Below are 25,934 nucleotides of genomic sequence, written 5' to 3'. Positions count from 1 at the left end.
AACAGTGGTTAACACTGGGAATGAGGGCCAGGTGATCTGATACACAAATTTTACTATATATTATTTTGTACTATTTTAATTTTTTCTGTTATTGTGTACATGCGCCACATTTTCAAAAGTATAAAAAATAAAATAATAAAGATTTCTCACTAAGCTCTCAGCTTGAGTACTAGATATTTAGTTTCTAAGGTTTTTTTGTTTGTTTAAGATGAGTATGATGTCACACACAAGTACTTTGACCATTATTACAGATTAGTAACTTGATTAGTTAAATGTAATTGTTTAGCGACTAGTTAGAAAATAGGAGTCAATGTAGTCAAAAGATCCATTGTAACTAGACATGATGAGGTTCTTTTTCTTCTTTGGTCACATAAATCAGCTCAAAATAATTACTGCTCACCATGAAATAAAATTGCTTTTAAGGACTTAACTGCCACATTTTTGCAATAGCATTTGAGCCCCCAACTCACAATAAAACTTTGTTTTATATCTTATGAACTCTATAGGCAAAAATTTCCTTTCTTTGACATACTGTCTATAGAAAAGAGAGACAGCATTCTGGTGTGAAGGTAGATGAATATTTCAAGTATGTTCCTAGATCTATGAACACTTTTCACCAGTTCCTCCCATTATTTATTACAATGGAGTCATGTGAATATGTATATACAAGAACAAATGTAAACTGAAAGCATCAAAATGCTTTCAAAATGCAATATAATAAAACTAAATTTTTTTTGAGAGAGAGAGCAGATAAGGACCAGAGGGAGAGAGAGACTCTTAAGCAGGCTCCACACCCAGAGTGGAGGCTACCAAGGACTGGATCTCACCCTGAGATCTCATGACCTGAGTCAAAATCAAGAGTCATTGCTTAAAGGACTGAGCCACTAAGGCACCTGATATTGAAATTTTTATATTGCCCTTGAATGAAAGCACATTGAGCTTTATTGATTTATTTATTATTGCAGTATAGTTGATATTAGTTGATATATTAGTTGAGCTGTGAGACATAGTGGCTTGACAATTCCATACATTACTCAACGTTCACTACATTAAGTGTAATTGAGCTTTATAGAGCAGCTTCCCCTAAGGGGACTGGTGTTGTGGAAGCATCCGACCTGAGTGAGCCTAAGATGAAACACGAGGTACACATTTCAAGTAGATGACCCTTAAAAAAAAATTAGATAACTGGACCAAGCCCATTCTAGTGGTTGTATGTGTGCATAGGATATAGAATCCTGGAAAGCACAAATATGTTTTATGAGATGACAATTTCATGATTAGGTAATCTTAAATTCATGCAAAAAATTTTGATTTAACTCTTTGAGTAAGAGATGAGTGGGGTCCCTTGATCATGTTTCTTGTTTCCCAGAAACAAGAGATCAAGAGTTTTGACCTACTGAATACTATCTTCAAATTTCACTCGCTTTGAATGCATTTTATTTGATAAATGAATTCTTTCTCTATACTTCTCTTCAGTGATATACAGCATTTTCTACTGAGAACTCAACTTTAAATGTAGCAATTTTAAGTTGAAAGACAACTTTCAAGGCAGTCTACATCATTTTTCAAAACAATAGTTTTCAAACATATGTTTTTCAAATGGCAAAGGAAATAGTAGACAGATACCCAGAAAGTTAAAAAAAAAAAAAAAAGAAAGAAAAGAGGAGGGGGTGGGCAAAAGTGGAGCTAGAGTGAGAGAGAGAGCGAGAGAGAGAGGGAGGGAGAGAGAGAGAGTGGGGGTGGGGTGTGTGTGTGTCCATGTGTGTTAAGGCTACAGAGTCCAACTTACTGAACTGCCGCTTCTCCAATGCTCTCTTACGACAATTTCCTTTAGCAGTTAGTGATATCTAATGAGTATTCATTCCCACGATGTGGGATCCTTATGCTGAGGCTGACCTATAACAAACAATAAGTTAGATCCATGCTCACCTCAGTATCTTGCACAGATGTAAAAAAGAGCTGAGTGGAAGTTCAGAGGACAGAAATGATTCCCCTAGAATTTCTTTTACAGCTATCTGGTTGTTATGAGTCATGCCAGGATTACAGTTTAGGATTTGAAGACATTTATAATAGGAAATATGATAAGAGAACTTGTAGTGACTGGGTTGAAAGACATCCTCACAACTAAATAAAAGGTTGTTTGGTAAAGTAGTTAATTTCTGAACTTCTGTGTACAAAGACGAAGTGAAAGTCACTCTGTGTTGAAAAGTACCATATGTTCAGTCTCATCTGTAGCTAAAATAATCTACTTTGTGTTGTGTATTTCAATTTTTATCTATGTGTGATTGTATAGTGACATTTTCCTTACCAGCCATGAGTCATCCAATTCCTCACCTTGGCATAGGTTAATAGATCTAATAGCTACTTATCCTAAAATGTATATTAAATTAAGATTTTTTTATGGCAATGCTCCTCTGCTCAAGTAAGTTCAAACATGTATGGAATGAAAGGCAATTGTTAGCCTCCGATATCTAGGAAAAGCATTGAAATATCTATTTCTCAAAGAGACAAGAGAGATATTCAAAATCTTTCTTATTTGTTAAAGAAAAAGCAGAGTTCACTTTGTAACGCTATGGATAGAAGACCATGTATATCTCTTGGCATATTTAATATGAATAAAAAAAGATCAAGCAGCAACTTTTATTTAATATACACTAGGTGTTGGGGATTATCTTCTATAAGCTTTTCAGCCTAGGAAGTCTTCACAAAAAGCTCAGTTCGAAAATCTTCACTTACTAGTTATATCTTCGTTCTAATCATTCTGGTCTTCTCATACTTATTACTTTTGTATCTAATTATGATTCACATCTTCTCTTTTTTGTCTTTGTTAATATGTTGCTTCAAAAATTTAAGGAGTCTTACATGTGCATATTTTATCTCTACAACTAGACCATAAATTTCACGAGGGCAGACTTCTTCAGTGTCCTCAAAGAATACAGATTTTAGGCTTCTGTACCAGATGATCTGTGCAGGAAATGCATGTTTATTGCCTCTTTGTACACTGATTTCTTCTTACCATGTGAACACTCTCTCTACCTAGTTGGTTTACACTCAAGGAAAACAAACTCGTTTGTAGTCTGAATAGGCAAAATTCAGGAGGAAGCTAAATAAGAAGCAAAATTATAATCACAGAAGGCACTTCAACAGAACTTTTTAAATATTTCAATTTAAATGATAGTGGAAAATGAACATATTAGAGGGAAGTTGGTAGTATTGAATGCATATTAAAGGTCCAGTGACTATAAAAAAAAGAAGCAAAATTATGTGTAAAAAATAATATAAATTGTACACTGAATAAAATATAAGTGTTTTTTGCATTATCTACTACCTGTGGTTCTTAAACAGAAAACATTATTGTCTGATTAAAATTATATCCATTATGAAGAAGCAATATTTCTAAATAGGTTCCAAACACCCATGACTTCAGACATGTTCAATGGTCTTGCATCATAGAAGAAATTGGTAGACCTTTATGCATTTTTGTAACGTACATTAAATTATTCTTTTCTTGGGATCCCTGGGTGGCGCAGCGGTTTGGCGCCTGCCTTTGGCCCAGGGCGCGATCCTGGAGACCTGGGATCGAATCCCATATCAGGCTCCCGGTGCGTGGAGCCTGCTTCTCCCTCCGCCTGTATCTCTGCCTCTCTCTCTCTCTCTCTGTGACTATCATAAATAAATAAAAATTAAAAAAAAATTATTCTTTTCTTTGTATTCTAGTAAATCCAGAGGATTTTTAAGTGGTTAAATGTGGTTTCAGAATAAGCATTATCTGGGGACGCCTGGGTGGCTCAGTTGGTAAACCATCTGCCTTTAGCTCAGGTCATGATCTCAGAGTCCTGAGATTGAGTCCCACATTGGGCTCCTTGTTCAGCAGGGAGTCTACTTCTCCCATTCCCTCTGCCCCTTCCTGTTGGAGCTCTCCCTCTATCAAATAAATAAAATCTTTTTTTAAAAAAGGAATGTGCATTATCTGTATTATTTTTTAACTTACGTCTTTGATATTGTTACATATGCCATAATATATCAAGGAAGTGGTTCTGGGATTTAAAACCAAGAGGAGGAATTCTCCCTCCCAGTGTTGAAGTAGGTCACACCTTGCAGTCACCATCATCTTCCTTATGCTCCCTCTTAGCAGCAGGCATCTGCAAGGACATACAATGTTCAGAACAGTCAGACCTGAGTTGGAATCCCATGCTACCCAGCTAAGTGACCACATAAACTTGATTAAGTTTCTTAACTTATTCAGTCTTCAATTTCATCATCTATAAAATGAGGATAATGGAGATCATAAAGATCCAATAAAATAATGAATGTCCAATACTTAGTATGGTTGCAGGTCCACATTAAGTACTTGAGAAATGTCAGCTATTCTCATTAGCTGATGTTCCTCTAAGTTATAATTTAACTCCCAGAAAGGACAGCTCTGCTCTGCAACTCCAGGCCACTTCTCTGGACACAGGTCATGGAAAGTGTGCTTCACAGAAATAGTGGCTGTATTTGGTCAAGTCTCCAATTCTTTTGTGATGCTTGGGTCCCAAGCCGTGGAACTTTCTTAGAAGTCAGGGAGTTTTAATCAAGGGGCTTTGATGCCTAATCAATCCTCTTAGGGGATGTTTGAAGTACATTTTCTTACTCTGAATACTCTCTACTCAGATTTATCTACCCTAAGATCTCCATTGTACTTTCAGCTTGCTCCACACCTTCTTGCTCATCTTCTAGTCCCAAAGAAGTTTCCATTTGGTGGGAAGATGTGTCCAGTCCTTTCCCAGGGCATTGGATAGATGCCACATGAACTGAAGCACTCACAGATGTAGCTTCAAATCAATGGAGTTGAGAAACTCTCTAGCACCACATCTTTTGTTGAAAACACAGAACTCTAGATGGTGGTCCCACAGTCCACCTGTTAGCACGTAGATTCCACTACCATGAAATAAAAAATGTTAAGTGAGGGGTGGGTGGATGGCTCAGTTGGTTAAGCATCTGCCTTCAGCTCAGATAATAATCCCAGAGTCCTGGGATCGAGCCCTGCATCAGGCTCCTTGCTCATGGGGAGTCTTCCTCTTCCTCGCCATCTGCTTATCCCCCAGTTCATGCTCTCTCTTGCACTCTCTCTCTGTCAAATAAATAAATAAAATCTTCTAAAAATGTTAAGTTATTTAGGGCAGTGCAGAGAAAGAACCTAAAAATAGAGCTCAGTGTTTCTTGATCTTCCTGTCCTCCTGAGCTGTTTTTCATTAGCCTTAATTTCAACACTAAATTTCAGGTATCAAAAAAGTTTTTCTTTGCTGCTCAAGTTGCCTCTCATCTTCTTCATAAAAGTTAAAATATCATTGATTTTACTTCTGAAAATTAAAGGACAAAGAAGAAAGAATTTTTAAATGAATCTGTCACATAGAAATAACAACTGTTGTCTCAGTGACATATTTCCTATCCGTATTTTTAAGTAAGGAAAGAAATGCCACTATTTTTACAAAAAAAATGAAAGACATATAGAAAAGAAGCAGACATTGAAGAATAATGCTGAACATTTAAAAATCACCTCAAATTCAATCACCCCAAAATGATATTGTTAACATTACATTAGATGAATGTATTTTTGGATATCTTTCTGTGTATAGACACACATGGGAAGACAGAGAGAGAGAAATCCTTTTATAAAACAAAGACCATAATCTAGAACTTATTTTTAATAAAACAAAAACAAAATGCATGTCATTTTTCCTTTAATTTAATGGAAGAAAAAAGAAAATCTTTCAGGCGTTGTTGAATTTTCAGTAAACATTTACCATGATAAGGATTCGTGTGTTCTGAATGATATCTCTAAGTTTAAGAAAACAGATTATGACAAACTTTGGAGTCATATATGTTTCAATATGAAGTCTATCAATTAAGCTTTTCTGTAAAATAAGAGAACATTAGTACTCGTATATGCTTTCTTTTTACTAGTAATTTTTGTTATTATTTGTACAATACCCACATTTGTAATATTGAGATTCTGATCTTTAAAATGTATGATAGTAATTCATTTAATACATTTCAGTGAATATGATGTTCATAACAGGCCCTTTTCAATAGCTTCTCCATTCTAAGTTATGAATCTCGATTAATCTCAGAGTAAGATGAATTTTATTGTCAAGTAGTTTTTTCAGGAAAAGTCTATGTATGCCCTATTTTTGAGGGTTTTTGTTGTTTGGTTTTAGTTTAGGAATATCCTTCCATATTTCCTACAAGAAAACATTTGCCTTATTGCATATAATTTTATTAGATCACATTTTCTTTTCTTCAGAATTTTGATCTGCAAATGTGGATTTGTGTAACTATCATCACAGTTGATATAGAGAACTATGCCATCAATACACAGACCTCCTTGGTGCCACTGCCTTATCGTCACTCCCACTTCCCTCCTTTATTACCATTCCTAACCTCTGACAACCACTGCCCTGTTCTCCATTTCTATAATTTTGACACGTTGAGAGTGTTATATAAATGGAATCCTACAAGGACGCCTTGGTGGCAGGGTTGGTTAAGTGATAGACTCTTGATTTTGCTCTGGTCATGATCTCAAGGTTGTGAGATTAAGCCCTATATAGGACTGGAGGGGAGTCCACTTGGAATTTCTCTCTCTCTCTGTCCCCCCTCTCTAAACAAACAAACAAACAAACAAACAAACAAACAAATAAATCTTACTAAAAATAACAATAGGGGCACCTAGGTGGCATAGTCAGTTAAGCATCCAACTTTTGATTTTGGCTCAGGTCTTGATCCCTGGGGTTGTGAGACTGAGCACTGCCCCCACCCCCTGTCCCCCATAGGCGGACTCCACATATCAGTGGGATCAGTGATGATATGTGGAGTCCGCCACATATCATCAATCTCTGCCTGAGATTCTCTCTTCTCCCTCTGCTTCTCCCTCTTTTAATTTAATGAAAAAAGAAAAAAGAAAAAACTTTTATCGTGCTCTTTCTCTCTTTAAATACACAAACCCATATGTTGAAAAACAGAAAAATATATGAAGATTCTGTACATCATTATCTGAAAACATCCCTGCAAGTAAGAACTCAGAAAAAAAAAATCTATGAACTAAGCATTTATTGCTAGTCAATTTAGAAAGATAATTATTTAACTAAGATTCTCTGCTTTATTAAAGGCTATTGACAAATGAAATTGTGTTTAGATTTGAAAAGTGTATGCAAATTTTATGAAACACGTAATTATATTAAAAGTTCGAATTATAAAAGATATTTCATTAAAACATAAATATTTATTTAAACAAGGTGAAGAATAAAGAGAAGGCTACTTAATGAATTTATCAACTTGTCTTTCTGACCTATTTTTGGTCTTTAGATACGTTCAGTCCACCATTTCTCTCCTTCCATCAATCTTGATATATGAATAGAAACTCTATAGGGAGGGATTACAACACTGGGCAAAATAATAATAAGAATCTCTCAGGACATGGATTGACATTCTTCTACTCAATTGCTGAAGCATAGCTTTGGATTGACCCACTCCACATTTAACCTCTCTTTCTGCAGAAGCTAGAAAGCTGAAAACTACATTTTCTACACCCCCTTGCTGCAAAAGACTCAGAGGTACTTTGTTTCACCAATCAGATGTGTTTGCCAAAGAGAGAAATATAGAACTGAGTTAAGAAAAATTAGCAGGGGATCCCTGGGTGATGTTTAGCGCCTGCCTTTGCCCCAGGGCGCGATCCTGCAGACCCAGGATCCAATCCCACGACGGGCTCCCGGTGCATGGAGCCTGCTTCTCCCTCTGCCTGTGTCTCTGCCTCTCTCTCTCTGTCTCTCTCTCTCTCTCTCTGTATGACTATCATTAAAAAAATAAAAAAATACAGGCTGAATTAAAAAAAAAAAAGAAGAAGAAGAAGAAGAATTAGCAGGTCTGTTGCTTTGGGCTCTTCCTAGAAGCTCAGCCTAGAATCTGTTTCTTCTGCAATCACATCCATTTCATACACCATGCTATGTAATGTACTACATTCATTACTGCCTCAGTGAATCAGAGATGATTCTGTTCTCTGTATAACTAAATTCTAATATCACCACCCTTGGTCAAGGCTTCTGGATTTGATTTTTTTTTGAATATATGAATCAGGAGGGCGGGGCAAGCTGGCGGAGGAGTAGGGTCCCCAAGTCACCTGTCCCCACCAACTTACTTAGATAATTTTCAAATCATCATGAAAACCTACAATTTCAACCTGAGATTTAACGAGAGAACAGCTGGAACGCTACAGAGAGAAGGGTTTTCATTTCTAACAAGGTAGGAAGGCAGAAAAATAAAAATAAAAAAGAATCCAGTGGGGGTGGGGCCCCCGCGAGGAGCCAGGCTAAGGCCGGCAAAAGCCTCCAGGAGGGAAGCCCAGTCCCGGAGAAGCAGGAACTTTAAAAATCTGCACCAGATTCTTCCTGGAGGGAAAGGCATTTGCAGAGAAACCGAGCAGAACCGCAGGAGGGGCAGTGGAGCCTCCAGGTTCTTGGGGTCACTAACAGAGGAGGTGTGCCCTGGGGGAGCGCACCCCACAGACCTCGGGCCGAGCCGGAGAAAGGGCTGGAGCGTGCCCAGTGGGCCCGGGAGCAGCTCAGGCGGCGGCTCTGCGGGAGGGGACTGTGCGGCCCCGGGAGCGCGATCCCACAGCGCAGGCCCCAGATCCCAGGGTGCCAGGGGACACAGCCCAGGATCTTGCGCTCCCCCCGGGACAGGCAGAGGCCGGGAGGACACAGGACAGCGAGGACGCTCCTGCTGCCTGGCGCCTCCAAGCTGTGCAGATCAGCATCCCCGCCCCCAGAGCATCCAGGCCCCTGCGGACTGGGAGACTGCGGGAGTTACTGCGGGAGCTGACTCCAGGGCTGGAGAGCTGGCTGCCACCAGTGGTGGTGTCCCTCCTGGTGTCACCCCATGCCTGGGAGGGGCGGGCTGCCAGGGAACCAGGGCCTCACAGAATAAACAGCTCCCACTGAGCCATGCACCTGGCAGGGGGCTGAGCAGCTCCCCCAGGTACACACACCTGAGAATCAGCACAGCAGGCCCTCCCCCAGAAGACCAGCTGGAAAGACAGGGGAAGAGCAAGTTCTTGACTGAGAAGTGCTGGAAAGGTCCAGGGCAAGTCGAGGGATTTACAGTATATAGAACCAGAGGATACCCCTCCTTATTTTTTGTTTGTTTGTTTTGTTTTTTCTTTTTTCTTTTCTCTTTTTTTCTTCCTTTTTCCAGTACAACTCGTTTTTAGCCACTCTGCACTGAGCAAAATGACTAGAAAGAACTCACCACAAAAGAAAGAATCAGAAACAGTACTCTCTCCCACAGAGTTACAGAATTTGTATTACAATTCGATGTCAGAAAGCCAATTCAGAAGCACAATTATAAAGCTACTGGTGGCTCTGGAAAAAAGCATAAAGGATTCAAGAGACTTCATGACTGCAGAATTTAGATCTAATCAGGCTGAAATTAAAAATCAATTAAATGAGATGCAATCCAAACTGGAGGTCCTAATGAGGGTTAATGAGGTAGAAGAACGAGTGAATGACATAGAAGACAAATTAATGGCAAGGAAAGAAGCTGAAGAAAAAAAGAGAAAAACAATTAAAAGACCATGAGGAAGAGAGAAATAAATGACAGCCTCAAAAGGAAAAATCCACGTATAATTGAGGTTCCAGAGGGCACCGAAAGGGACAGATGACCAGAAAACATATTTGAACAAATCATAGCTGAGAACTTCCCTAATTTGGGGAGAGAAACAGACATTCAGATCCAGGAGACAGAGAGGTAACCCCCCCAAATCAATAAAAACTGTTAAACACCTCAACATTTAATAGTGAGACTTGCAAATTCCAAAGATAAAGAGAAAATCCTTAAAGCAGCAAGAGACAAAAGATTCTTAACATATATGGGGAGGAATATTAGGGTAACAGCAGACCTCTTCACAGAGACCTGGGAGTCCAGAAAGGGCTGGCAGGATATATTCAGGGTCCTAAATGAGAAGAACATGCAGCCAAGAGTACTTTATCCAGCAAGGCTCTCATTCAGAATAGAAGGAGAGATAAAGAGCTTCCAAGATAGGAAGAAACTGAAAGAATATGTGAACACCAAACCAGCTCTGCAAGAAATATTAAGGGGGACTCTAAAAGAAAGAGGAAGCCCAAAGAAATAATCCACAAAAACAGGGACTGAATAGGTATTATGATGACACTAAATTCATATCTTTCAATAGTAACTCTGAACGTGAATGGGCTTAATGACCCCATCAAATGGGCACAGGGTTTCAGACTGGATAAAAAAGCAAGACCCATCTATTTGCTGTCTACAAGACACTCATTTTAGACATAAGGACACCTACAGCCTGAAAATGAAAGGTTGGAGAACAATTTACCATTCAAATGGTCTTCAAAAGAAAGCAGGGGTAGCAATTCTCATATCAGATAAATTAAAGTTTATCCCAAAGACTGTTGTAAGAGATGAAGAGGGACACTATATAATACTTAAAGGATTTATCCAACAAGAGGACCTAACAATCATGAATATTTATGCCCTAATGTGGGAGCTGCCAAGTATATCAATCAATTAGTAACCAAAGTAAAGACATACTTAGATAATAATACACTTATACTGGGAGAATTCAACATGGCACTTTCTGCAAATGACAGATTTTCTAAGCACATCTCCAAAGAAACAAGAACTTTAAATGATACACTGGACTAGGTGGATTTCACAAATATTTTCATAACTTTACATCCAAATGCAACTGAATACACATCTTCTCAAGTGCACATGGTACTTTCTCCAGAATAGACCACATACTGGATCACAAATCAAGTCTCAACAGATACCAAAAGATTGGGATTGTCCCCTGCATATTTTCAGAACATAATGCTTTGAAACTTGAACTTAATCACAAGAAGAAATTTGGAAGAAACTCAAACACTTGGAGGTTAAAGAGCATCCTGCTAAAAGACGAAAAGGTCAACCAGGAAATTAGAGAAGAATTAAAAAGATTCATGGAAACTAATGAAAATGAATATATAACCATTCAAAATCTTTGGGATACAGCAAAAGCACTCCTAAGAGGGAAATACATCGCAATACAAGCATCCCTCAAAAAATTGGAAAAAAACTCAAATACACAAGCTAACCTTGCAGCTAAAGTAACTGGGGAAAGAACAGCAAATAAAACCTACACCAAGCAGAAGAAGAGAGTTAATAAAGATTGGAGCAGAACTCAATGAAATAGAGACCAGAAGAACTGTAGAGCAGATCAACAAAACCAGGAGTTCATTCTTTGAAAGAATTAATAAGGTAGATAAACCATTAGCCAGCCTTATTAAAAAACAAAAGAGAAAAGACTCAAATTAATAAAATCACAAATGAAAAAGGAGAGATCACAACCAATGCCAAGGAAATACAAACGATTTTAAAAACATATGAACAGCTATAGGCCAATAAATTAGGCAATCTAGAAGAAATGAACACATTTCTGGAAAAACACAAACTACCAAAACTGCAATAAAAAGAAATAGAAAACCTGAACAGGCCAATAACCAGGGAGGAAATTGAAGCAGTCATCAAAAACCTCCCAAGACACAAAAGTCTAGGGCCAGATGGCTTCCCAGGGGAATTCTATCAAACATTTAAAGAAGAAACAATACCTATTCTACTAAAACTGTTCCAAAAGATAGAAAGGGATGGAGTACTTCCAAACTCATTTTATGAGGCCAGCATCACCTTAATTCCAAAACCAAAGATCCCACCAAAAAGAAGAATTATAGACCAATATCCCTGATGAACACAGATGCAAAAATTCTCAACAAGATGCTAGCCAATAGGATCCAACAGTACATTAAGACCATAACCAAATGGGGTTTATCCCCGGGGTGCAAGGTTGGTTCAACACTTGTAAAGCAATCAACGTGATAGATCATATCAACAAGAGAAAAAACAAGAACCATATGATCCTCTCAATAGATGCAGAGAAAGCATTTAACAAAATACAACATCCATTCCTGATCAAAACTCTTCAGAGTGTAGGGATAGAGGGAACATTCCTCAGCATCTTGAAAGCCATCTACGAAAAGCCCACAGCAAATATCATTCTCAATGGGGAAACACTGGGAGCCTTTCCCCTAAGATCAGGAACAAGACAGGGATGTCCACTCTCACCACTGCTATTCAACATAGTACTAGAAGTCCTAGCCTCAGCAATCAGGCAACAAAAAGAAATAAAAGGCATTCAAATTGGCAAAGAAGTCAAACTCTCCCTTGACGCAGATGACATGATACTGTACATAGAAAACCCAAAAGATTCCACCAGAATTCTAGTTCTAGATTACTAGAACTCATACAGCAATTCGGCAGTGTGGCAGGATACAAAATCAATGCCCCAAAATCAGTTTCATCACAATGAGACTGAAGAAAGAGAAAGTAAGGAGTCAATCCCATTTATAATTGCACCCAAAAGCATAAGATACCTAGGAATAAACCTAACCAAAGAGGTAAAGGATCTATACCCTAAAAACTACAGAACATTTCTGAAAGAAATTGAGGAAGACACAAAGAGATGGAAAAGTATTCCATGCTCATGGATTGGGGGAATTAATATTTTGAAAATGTCAATGCTGCCCAGGGCAATTTACACATTCAATGCAATCCCTATCAAAATACCATGGACTTTCTTCAGAGAGTTGGAACAAACAATCTTTTTTTTTTAATAATAAATTTATTTTTTATTGGTGTTCAATTTGCCAACATACAGAATAACACCCAGCGCTCATTCCATCAAGTACCCACCTCAGTGCCCACCACCCAGTCACCCCCACCCCCCGCCCTCCTCCCCTTCCACCACCCCTAGTTCATTTCCCAGAGTTAGGAGTCTTCCATGTTCTGTCTCCTTTTCTGATATTTCCCACTTATTTTTCCTCCTTTCCCCTTTATTCCCTTTCACTATTATTTATATTCCCCAAATAAATGAGAACATATAATGTTTGTCCTTCTCCAATTGACTTATTTCACTCAGCATAATACTCTCCAGTTCCATCCACATCGAAGCAAATGATGGGTATTTGTCGTTTCTAATGGCTGAGTAATATTCCATTGTATACATAGACCACATCTTCCTTATCCATTCATCTTTCGATGGACACCGAGGCTCCTTCCACAGTTTGGCTATTATGGACATTGCTGCTAGAAACATCGGGGTGCAGGTGTCGTGGTCTTTCATTGCATCTGTATCTTTGGGGTAAATCCCCAGCAGTGGAATTGCTGGGTGGTAGGGCAGGTCTATTTTTAACTCTTTGAGGACCCTCCACACAGTTTTCCAGAGTGGCTGCACCAGTTCACATTCCCACCAACTGTGCAAGAGGACTCCCCTTTCTCCACATCCTCTCCAATATTTGTGGTTTCCTGTCTTGTTAATTTTCATCATTCTCACTGGTGTGAGGTGGTATCTCATTGTGGTTTTGATTTGTATTTCCCTGATGGCAAGTGATGCAGAGCATTTTCTCATGTGCATGTTGGCCATGTCTATGTCTTCCTCTGTGAGATTTCTCTTCATGTCTTTTGCCCATTTCTTGATTGGATTGTTTGTTTCTTTGGTGTTGAGTTTAATAAGTTCTTTATAGATCTTGGAAACTAGCCCTTTATTTGATATGTCATTTACAAATATCTTCTCCCATTCTGTAGGTTGTCTTTTAGTTTTGTTGACTGTATCCTTTGCTGTGCAAAAGCTTCTTATCTTGATGAAGTCCCAATAGTTCATTTTTGCTTTTGTTTCTTTTGCCTTCGTGGATGTATCTTGCAAGAAGTTACTGTGGCCGAGTTCAAAAAGGGTGTTGCCTGTGTTCTCCTCTAGGATTTTGATGGAATCTTGTCTCACATTTAGATCTTTCATCTATTTTGAGTTTATCTTTGTGTATGGTGCAAGGGAGTGGTCTAATTTCATTCTTCTGCACGTGGCTGTTCAATTTTCCCAGCACCATTTATTGAAGAGACTGTCTTTCTTCCAGTGGATAGTCTTTCCTCCTTTGTCAAATATTAGTTGACCATAAAGTTGAGGGTCCACTTCTGGATTCTCTATTCTGTCCCATTGATCTATGTGTCTGTTTTTGTGCCAGTACCACACTGTCTTGATGACCACAGCTTTGTAGTACAACTTGAAATCTGGCATTGTGATGCCCCCAGCTATGGTTTTCTTTTTTAAAATTCCCCTGGCTATTCGGGGTCTTTTCTGATTCCACACAAATCTTAAAATAATTTGTTCTAACTCTCTGAAGAAAGTTCACAGTATTTTGATAGGGATTGCACTAAACATGTAAATTGCCCTGGGTAGCCTTGACATTTTCACAATATTAATTCTTCCAATCCATGAGCATGGAATATTTTTCCATCTCTTTGTGTCTTCCTCAATTTCTTTCAGAAGTGTTCTATAGTTTTTAGGGTATAGATCCTTTACCTCTTTGGTTAGGTTTATTCCTAGGTATCTTATGCTTTTGGGTGCAATTATAAATGGGATTGACTCCTTAATTTCTCTTTCTTCAGTCTGGTTGTTAGTGTATAGAAATGCCACTGACTTCTGGGCATTGATTTTGTATCCTGCCACACTGCCAAATTGCTGTATGAGTTCTAGCAATCTTGGGGTGGAGGCTTTTGGGTTTTCTATGTAGAGTATCATGTCATCGGCAAAGAGGGAGAGTTTGACTTCTTTTTTGCCAATTTGAATGCCTTTTAGGCTTTTTGTTGTCTGATTTCTGAGGCTAGGACTTCTAGTACTATGTTGAATAGCAGTGGTGAGAGTGGACATCCCTGTCTTGTTCCTGATCTTAGGAGAATGGGGTACAAACAATCTTAAGATTTGTGTGGAATCAGAGAAGATCCCGGGGCATCTGGGGGGGTGCTCAGCAGTTTAGCGCTGCCTTCAGCCCAGAGTCTGATCCTGGAGACCTGGGATTAAGTCCCACATCGGGCTTCTTGCATGGAGCTTGCTTCTCCCTCTGCCTGTGTCTCTGCCTCTCTCTCTCTCTCTCTCTCTCTCTCTGTCTCATGAATAAATAAATAAAATCTAAAAAAAAAAAAAAAAAAAGAAAGAAAAGAAAAGATCCCGAATAGCCAGGGGAATATTGAAAAAGAAAGTCAGAGCCGGGGACATCACAATGCCGGATTTCAAGTTGTACTACAAAGCTGTGATCATCAAGACAGTGTGGTACTGGCACAAAAACAGACACATAGATCAATGGGACAGAATCCAGAAATGGGCCCTCAACTCTATGTCTAATATTTGACAAAGCAGGAAAGACTATCCACTGGAAAAAGGACAGTCTCCTCAATAAATGGTGCTGGGAAAATTGGACAGCGACATGCAGAAGAATGAAACTAGACCACTCTCTTACACCAGACACAAAGATAAACTCAAAATAGATGAAAGATCTAAATGTGAGACAAAAATCCATCAAAATCCTAGAGGAGAACACAGGCAACACCCTTTTTGAACTTGGCCACAGCAACTTCAAAAATGAATTACTGGGACTTAATCAAGATAAAAAGCTTTTGCACAGCAAAAGAAACAGTCAACAAAACTAAAAGACAACCTACAGAATGGGAGAAGATATTTGCAAATGACACATCAGATAAAGGGCTAGTATCGAAGATCAATAAAGAACTTATTAAACTCAACAGCAAAGACAAACAATCCAATCAAGAAATGGGCAAAAGACATGAAGAGAAATCTCACAGAGGAAGACATAGACATGGCCAACATGCACATGAGAAAATGCTCTGCATCACTTGCCATCAGGGAAATACAAATCAAAACCACAATGAGATACCACCTCACACCAGTGAGAATGATGAAAATTAACAAGACAGGAAACCACAAATATTGGAGAGGATGTGGAGAAAGGGGAGTCCTCTTGCACAGTTGGTGGGAATGTGAACTGGTGCAGCCACTCTGGAAAACTGTGTGGAGGGTCCTCAAAGAGTTAAAAATAGACCTGCCCTACCACCCAGCAATTCCACTGCTGGGGATTTACCCCAAAGATACAGATGCAATGAAAGACCACGACACCTGCACCCCGATGTTTCTAGCAGCAATGTCCATAATAGCCAAACTGTGGAAGGAGCCTCGGTGTCCATCGAAAGATGAATGGATAAGGAAGATGTGGTCTATGTATACAATGGAATATTACTCAGCCATTAGAAACGACAAATACCCACCATTTGCTTCAACATGGATGGAACTGGAGGGTATTATGCTGAGTGAAGTAAGTCAATCGGAGAAGGACAAACATTATATGTTCTCATTCATATGGGGAATATAAAAAAATAGTGAAAGGAAATAAAGGGGAAAGGAGAGAAAATGAGTGGGAAATATCAGAGAGGGTGATAGAACATGAGAGACACCTAACTCTGGGAAACTAAGAAGGGGTAGTGGAAGGGGAGGTGGGCGGGGGGATGGGGTGACTGGTGACTGAGGGGGGCACTTGACGGGATGAGCACTGGGTGTTATGCTATATGTTGGCAAACTGAACTCCAATAAAAAATATACAAAAAATAAAAAAAATAAAATATATGAATCATTTAGGTCCGGATTTATGTACTAAAACTAGAATTTGGTGCTGAGAACTTAGTTTTTATTTTAAAATAAAATATGTTGCTTCTATCATTGTGCAAAATGGAAATAGTTTTATAGCTTTAATTTGGATTGTAAATGAACGTGTGCCCATAACAAATATGTTAGATAGTAGTGAAAGGGATAAGAAAGAAAACAAGAGTTTATTTACAGATCTTTTGTCTGAGATAATTTCCATTCTTTATCTGTATTTGGACATATAACACATATTTAATAAAATCAAGAACAGAACGAAAATATTGCTCTGCAATATGCTTGTCACACGATATCCTGTGAACACATTTTTCTATCCATTCTGTTTAACTATTATTAAATTCTTAGTAGAGATTGTATATATCGTCCACATAGTTTTATAACACCTTCCCCATTTTGAAAATTCAGGTTGTTTTAAATTTTCAGTTGTTATGAACAAAGCCAAAATGAACAGTTTTCATTTCCTTTCTATTTCCTCAATGTAAATTTGTAGGAGAGGAATTTCTAAGTTCATTACAAAGAGTTTTGATATGTATTGCCAGATTGCCCTTTACAAAGAAAGTATCAATTTCCAAGGTCACCAGCAGCTCTACTAGTGCCTATTACTTTGTGCATCACCAACACTGGATGTAAATGGTCTGACAATCCGACAGGGGAAAACCAAACCTCCCTTTATTTTGTTGCTTTTGTCCTCTCTTCTTTCTTCTCATAAAAATAAAACCACCCAAACCCTATATTTTTTAGTTGTATATATATTTTTTCTTCTCCCTAAAGTCACTATTTTATTGTTGGGCTTCTGTAGTTCAGGATTATTATCCAGACACATTCTTTATCATGATGGTAAATGTAGATATGAGTTTAAAACTTGGAGTGTTCTGAAATATGATTTCTGTTGCTAAAGCTGAATCAGATGGCACATTTCATGTACCATTTGCTACAATGACTCTCTCGGATGTAGAAGGACCAGTGTCACAGCTTTCAACGTTCGGGCTCATGGAGGCCAGCCCCCTGGCAATCTCTATATGGCTCTGTGGTGCAAGCTATCAGAGCTTATTTGAGTGCTACCTCTGGATACACGGAGTCTCTCTTCAAACAGCCACAGGGCTCATTGCTATTATTAATCTGTCTCTGTTGCCAGATTCATAGCTTCAGAGTAAGAAAATATTATCTGAGCAAATATTTAAGCAGAATTCTCTACACTGTTATGCTTCATTAAAGAACAGTTTTCATTCAGTTTGTTCTGGAGTAAAGTGAAATGCTCCGAATCAATACACTCTCCAGTTTGCCCCATCCTCTTTTCCCTGCCACGGTAGGAAGACAAGGGCTTCTCAGGAAGAAAAGCTTTATGATGATGAGCTCTTCTCTCTTATTCACTCCCTTCTACCAGAATTTGGTCTGTGGTGGGAAAACATTGTGACTGAAATGGATAAAATAAAGGGTGTTTGAATGCACCCCATGCAAAGTGGTTAAATACCACTGACATTCTTCCCCCAGTCGCTGGCTGATGTATATGCTCTGACTTGGCCCATTCAACATCCTCCTCCTTGTGTGTTTTCCTATGCTGCAGAAGCTTGCAGGTACTTGGCTGGACTGGAAGGCATAAAAACATGTCCTCTGTATAGTATCCTAAAGTAGTATGGTGTCAGGACTCCTGTCCTAAGATATTATAGGGTCTTCCTTCCCCACTTCTGCTTCAGCTGCCCTCTCCGTACTCCCCAGCTGAACATACATACTATAGAGAGCATCAGGGGAAAGTGACTGATTGTAAACAATTTTTTTTTAAATGCCAGGCACTGAAATTATTGATCTGGATAAGTAGTGTTTGTACAAAAAACTGATATGATTTATCTAACACAAACATAAAACCAGGAAAGAGGAGTTCCTAAAATTACTAATCACTAATATTATTGAGGAACTTGTCCTTTTGGTGTGGTTCACATTGGCATAGGTGATTTAAAGAAATGTTTGTTTTCTCTTAAAAGCAGCTGTTTGCAGAACAGTGTCTTGGCTGGTGGTGCTCATGTCAATAACTATCCATTCACGTTATTGTTGATAATAACCTTATGAGTGGGAGAAATGCCGATGAGCTTATGGAGAGACTTGGAACTCCTATTTAGTCCATCTCAGGTCAGGAATATGGGGCCAATAAGCCAGATTCCTTTTTTTTATGTTTCAAGTTTTTATTTAACTTCTAGCTCAGATTCCCTTTTTCTTAAGAACTTCCTCCCTTCTGTTTTTACAACCATGCCTGCTGAAAAATGGCTGGTGGTAGCTCATCCCACCTTATTTTCTATGAAAGCTTTGTGGAATAAAGGGCATGAAGTCAATACTCTCAGCGTCTTCAGGCAGATGACTCAGTTCTATTATTTCATAACATCAAAAAAGTTGTGGCATGTCTATGTAATGGATTGCTTGCGAAGCTGTCAGAGTTGGATTGTATGGATTTTTTTCAACACACACATAAAGAAGGAAAACCACAATTTATTGTTTCGGATCACAAAGTTGTATTTAGAATTACAGATTAAAATATCAAACTTTTATCTTATATTTTAAAATGGCCATTTTATCATATTAAGAAAAAACATCTAGCTCTATCTTGTTATTTCTTTATCACAAAGAAGAGAGAAGTGAAATCCGTATTTAAAAGGCTGTGGAACATTGTGCATTTAAAGTACTCAGCAAGTTATTCCCTAAAGCACTCCATATGATATGTAAATCTTTTGATCTTTCACAAAATGCATGAATACTATAAAGAATAATGAGTACAAGCCTGGAAAATACAATATTGACTGTCAATGTAGTGCACTTAGCCACAATTATTATTTGCGTGGCTTTTGCAACATCACTGGAGGGGATACTTCTGTGAATATGTTAAGTACATGCCAGTGTCTGCTAAAGAAGATTTAATTTTATAAGAAAGAATTCCTTTTCCATTTCCCCTTCCACTGGTTAGTCTTTTTCTCAAAATAATTTTCTCAAGATAGAAAGAATCTTTGGGAAACGATGGAATTGACTAGAATTTAAAAAGAGAAGCCCTGCTACCCTGTTGTTATTAATTACCATATGATGGATAAAATAACTTGGCTTTGGAAAGTATCACTCTATGATACCCTGCAGAAAGAATATTTAAGTCATGGAAAGCTGTTCTTTATAGAAATCTTTATTTGAAACTTGGTTTAGCAATGTGAATGAAATTTCCTCAAGTTTAGTTTAAAGAACAGTTTAAAAATTACCGATTCTGTTTGAACTTAGTCAGCAGGGCTTATTTGAGACAAATAAGCCACAATCTTTTTTTAAAGATTTATTTATTTATTTGAGAGAGGGAGAGGATAGGGGCAGAATGAGAGCGAGAGAGAGGGGGTGGAGAGAATCTCAAGCAGACTCCCTGCTGAGCAAGGAGCCCAGGGCGGGGCTCTATCCCAGGACCCTGAAATCATGACCTCAGCTGAAATTGAGAGTTAGACACCCAACTGCCTGAGCCACCCAGGCATCCCAAGCCACAATCTTTTTTTATGTATCAATTAAAAATTTGATATTTGAATTCACTTGGCTTTAGTCAAAGTAATGAGCTATTTTGTTGTTGTGGCTAGCTGTGTTTGCAATGTGATAGGACCTAGTTAATTAATCCAGTCCTAAAACTGCAGAGTTGCTGGTTAAGAACAAAGGGCTCACTGGTAGAAGCAATATACCACTAGATTTGGGAGTAGTTTGTGTACAAATGGGAATAAAAATTGATTCCCATGATGAGGTATGTGATCCCAAGATGTTACACAGAAACATGAATGCAAAGAACTCTACTCGGATGCATGGCTGTATTAAACCTTTTAAACTGAGGTTTTTAAGAGTATATGAGTACTTTTTGACTCTAAAATTTGTTTGGAAATGCAAAGAACTAAGACTATCTAATGGATTTTGATAAAGAAGTACCAATTTGGAGGACTTTGCTACCTGATTTTGTGACCTATTATAAAGCTACAATAATCAAGATAATGTGGTATCGGCAGATGGACAGATAAATAAAGAATATAGAGCCAGCAAGGCTGCAAGCAAGAATTGCCTCCAGGGCTACGACTGGAGATGAGCACCCAAAAGACTCATGTGCCTGGCTGAGAGCTTTGGGCTTTGCCCTATCGGGAGCTCCTAGGTTTTCTTGAGCAGAGGACCATCAGAGCGAGAAATGTTCATATTAGAAAGATTATTCTGGTGGTGGTATGAGAGTGAACTAAAGGTGAGATGCTAACGAGCCAGGATCCAGAGAGTCCGATTCAGAAACTTACAAATGACTTGATAAGTGGAGACAAGGGCGGACAAGCAGTTTTAAGGAGGAAGGAACAGAGTTGACACTTAAAAGGGGGAATCAGCAAGAATTCCTGAAGGAGGGGACTTAGAGGGAGGGGCTGATGGAGAAGGAAAAGAGAAGCCTTCCCCCTAGGTTTCTGACTTGAGTAATGCTACTATTCACTAAATAGGAAATTGAGAAGAGGAGCGCTTTTGAAGAGAGGTTTTGCAGCTGGGTTTTGGTTATTTTGATTTGGAAACTTCTGTGGGAGGTACAGCTGGAAATAGTCATCTGACAGTTCTGTGGGCAGGTTATAAGCATGAATACAATCCCCCAGGGTGAGGGTATAAATTAATAAAAGATTAAAGGTCAGAGTCCTTAGAAACACCAACATGTAAGAGTGGGCTAGATGGCAGGAGGTGTAGAAAATGGTCTGATTCTAGAGACGCCTCTTAGGAAGGAGTAGTGCCATAGAAACAGGGAGCTGTACACCAGCTCCCTCTGTGTTTGCAGCTGGATCCTTGTGGTAGCTCCAGCCTCCTTCAGGTAAACCTAGGAGCACATAGAAAACTGAAATATTAAGCTCAAGGCAGAAGCCACATGACTGGGGGGTTAAGCTTGGGGGTTAAGTTTAGTTGCCATAATCATGCAGACTCTGTTTTTTTTTTTTTTTTTCAAGTCCAATCACAAGATCCTGCAGCTGGATCTCATAATGGGACACAGGGTCAGCAGCATACACTAGTTCCTCAAGCATTTGAGTAGTTCTATGACAGGAATCCATTTGTGTATGGTGTTGCACCTATACACTGTCCTGGCCCAAAAATTGGGAAGGAAGAGAGACAGAATATTCAAATTGTGTGAATATTTAGAAAGATAAAAATGGATCTATTGTGGGGCTCCTGGGTGGCTTGGTTGGTTGGGGGAATGACTCTTGATTTCTGCTCGGGTCATGATCTCAGGGTCATGGGATCAAGCCCTACAACAGGCTCTGTGCTCAGCAGTGAGTCTGTTTGAGATTCTCTCCATCTCACTCTACCCCTACCCACCTCCTTGGCTCTCCCTCCCTCTCTCTCAATTATATAAATAAGTCTTTTTTAAAAAAAAAAAATGGATCTATTGCTACAACCTCAGGGCCTGAGAAAACTTTCATGCTGATTTGTTCTGCTTCTTTTAAAAAATGCCTCATTATAGCAGCAAATGGGACATCATAAGCTCTATTATTAGCAAGACACAGAATGCTTTCCTGAAGAAATACAAAGAAATATCACATACTTCTATCGCTCACAGTGTTTTTAGGAGTCAACTTTCTTTGGAGGAAGATGTCTTCTTATTTTGAGTGACAACTCAGAATTATACCAGCAAATACTACCGTTCACTTCAGCAACCGAACAGATGGGTACTGAGATCCACCAACTGGAAAATCAAAAAGACCAAGACCACCCAAATTTCTCTGTGATTTTTTTTGTTTGTTTGAGTTTGTTTATTTTTTATTTTGTTACTATTATTATTTGTTGTTGTTAACCTGAATTTAGAGGTCCTCAACAAAAAAAAGTGTATTTAAAAAAAAATTACTGTTCCTGGATAATTGATCCTATTTTAACTTAGCCAATAGCTGCAATGTTACTTAGAAATAATAATTTTATTCAAATTCTAGTTTGAACGAACAATCTTTGAAAACAGACTGGATATTGAAAAGTAAGAGTTGTGATTTAGACTTTGTCAAGGAAAATATTCTGGAGGAGTCCAGGTTTTGCTTACTCAAAACAATTAAGGAAGAGTGATATTCCAGTTTGAAAGGAGTTACGCTTTGACCTAATCTCATCCTTTCTGATACATTTGAAAAATTCAGCCGATTAGATAATAGTTTTAATTAAGGTAGAGGCTAAGTTGCTTTCACAAAAGAACCTGAAAAAGAGTGTCTTAAGGAGGGTAGTTTTAGGGAGAATATTCCCAGATGGTGGGAAAGTTCTACACCACCTGGTCTTTAGGAACCCATCTTATTGGTCTGCCATCCTTTAGAGCATTGTCCTTGTCTATATAGTCAAAGCTGGCTTTGATTAATCAAAGCATGGACATGGTCACATACATGCCCCAGCTTATGATAACAGGGAAGAGAGATGCACTGGGACACATGGCTTGTCTTTAAAGTTGGAGATTCCTGAAGTCGTACACATCCCATCGCCTGAACTGAGTCCTGTGGCCATATTCAGTTGCAAGGGAGGCCGAAAATGTAGTCTCTAGCTCGACATCCAGTCGTCTAGTTTAAACTCTAGTGCTGGGGAAGGAAGGGAGAAAAGATTTTGACAGAAAACCAGGAGTTTCCTGATCTTTGTGAGACACTTGATAGAAACATTACAATACTGAACGTGGAAGCGCTAGCTTCCAAAGGCAGGACTTAGGACTCAAACAATGGTAAAACTGTGCTAAAGATCATATTGCAGAATAAGGGAAATAGAATGCATTCTATTCCAAATGGATATTTTGGGGAGAAGCAGTAATGCAGAAAGATAGTAAAAGGCCCAGAGCTTAAATAAACACATTTGAATAAGAGGTGATGTGTTGCAAGACAAATGAAAATCAGTTGATTTACCAGGCCTCTATCCAAATGAGAATAAGGTCACCCCTGATTCTGCGAAGTTCATATAGGAAAGGGAAAGAATTCTAATTAGGATTAAGAACATTATCTCTCTCCAAATGTCTGCAAGCATAGAATACTGGTTCTGTCTATGGCTATACCTATAATTTTGCAATATGACTTTTTTTTAAAGGAGGAGACAATTTGGTAAACTGATAACTAATTTAGATAATGCTAATTGTATTGGGTGGAAGATGATTAGGAGAGTTATAAAAGAAACCTCAAGTGTGCTCTGCATGGGATATTATTGAAAACATGAATATTGTGTAAAGCTGTTCTCCCTTCCACAAAAGAGAGATGATTCCTGGATGGGCTTGTATTATACAAAATCAGAAAAGATGGAGCTGGGGGCAGGAGTGGAGGGCATAGTGGTTATGCTGATTTTCACATACTTTGGAATCTCTCCTTAATTCCTGTCTGTGAATGGCACCTGTGCATATGCTCGCACATGACTTAACTGTATAACATCATTACCTGGCTTTATAATCACAAAACATACTTTGCATGTGGATTACCAGTACAAATTTACTTCCCTCTCAGTTAAATGCAAATCACTTTGGTTTTTAAGTAAACTCTTTCTATTTATGTATGCACAGAACTTGCTGCCTTGGAACATTATGGAACTTATGTATCCCTTCCTATGGGATGGTTGCCATCATTGAATCAGGTTTCGGAGAGTTCATCAAAGAGCTGTTACCCATTTATGCACACTGTGTAAACATAGTGTGCATACCTACACTAGCATGGTGTCCTGTATAAAGCCTGTTTAGTGCTATTTGGGGTCATCATGTTTTCTTCATGCCATATGGTAGTCAACAGGAAAGATACAGTGACTATCCCATCAGCAATCAAGCAAAAGGCATGCAGCAAACATCCTTCCTCTTCTGTAGTACAAGTTCAAGCAACCCCTCTGGGCTTGTTATTTTCTGTCTTTCCCTTCACCATCTGCTGATTCATCCTCCACTCTTCTTGGCCTTGCTTTGCGCCATGGGAGGACAACCCTTGTGGACCACATCCCCTGAGTTCCCTTGCTGGTGGACTTATGATTAGATTTGGCCATTATTGGGAGATCAGAGGGTGAATATAAATATTTGGGGTCAGTATTCCTGACTCCTTCCTTCCTTCCATGCTCTATTTCAGGCAACATCTGGTTCTCTCCATGACCACAGCTTCCACTGGGTGATTCTCCTTTGCATTTTGTCCCTCATTGTGGTCCACTAACCTGATCTCTTCCCTTTGTCCCTTCAGTTTAGGGGTAGAAACAGGTTCCTACTATATTAGTTCCTGGGTACCTCATCACCTGTCATTTGTTCCTCAACACAACTCACATCTCCACAAGTAATACTTTCTTAGAGTTTCTTCATTTGAACCACTTGGGGTGAATTCTTTTCCCTGCCACAACCATGGCAAGGAAGGTAGCTGATAAGCCTTTGTGTTGATCTACATTCAACAAACTCTGGAGAGAGTAATCCATGCCTACATTGTCTAGTTTGCTTCCTTTATTTTTCTCTTGAACTCATTCCAACAAGTCATTGCCCTTGTCAAAGTCACCGATATTAATAATGATAATCCATTGGTCAGTTCCCAGCCCTCATCTTATTTGATCTTTCATAGGATTGGATACAACTGTTCATTCTCTCCTCATTGACGTTTTTTCTCCACTTGGCTTTCTGGACATCATATTCTACCAACTTTCCTAACACTTAATTAGCCAGTCTTTCTCAGTCTCCTTTACTGGTTTCTCCTTGTGACAGAGCCTAGATAGCTGCTTACCAAACATGCTTTCTATTTTTCATGAGCATTTTGTTAGACTGCATTTCTGAATCTTCTTTGTAATTTAGAAAGGCCACAGGTACCACTTCTTGGTGTGATCCTAAAATCTTCTCATGCACCATCTTCCACATTCTTTCCCCTTCTCCTTGCATGATGCAGATGTTCATAATGACCTTGGAAACCATGTGAAGACAGAAGAGCCACAAAATGGAAGGAGAACCAACCAGAACACACATTTTGGACTTTATGTGAGTGAGAAGTATACTCCTATTAAGTTTGAACCATTCTTCTTTTCTGGTTTTGTTTGTTAGAACAGGTAAAATTACCTGGACCAATCTCTTACCTCCTTTCTCCCTCAACACCATGCTCAGGATTCAGTCCTTAGATCTCTTCTCTTCCTGTGCTTTCTATTATGATTTCATCCAGCCTCGTACCTCCAGCCTTTCGTATTTTTGTCAGCTTCATCCTTCCAGTTGTTCAGACTAAAAACCCTTCTTGAACCCCACCTGATCAGTCAATGAATCTCATTGGCTCTACCTTCAAAATATATCCAGAGCTGCCTGAGTGGCTCAGTTGGTTAATCATCTAACTCTTGATTTCAGCTCAGGTCATGATCTCAGTGTCATGAGATCGAGCCCCAGGTGCGG

The sequence above is a fragment of the Vulpes vulpes genome, chromosome 6 (assembly GCF_048418805.1).
Source record: "Vulpes vulpes isolate BD-2025 chromosome 6, VulVul3, whole genome shotgun sequence".
Classification (NCBI taxonomy): Eukaryota; Metazoa; Chordata; class Mammalia; order Carnivora; family Canidae; genus Vulpes; species Vulpes vulpes.
Note: the sequence above shows the minus strand (reverse complement) of the source record.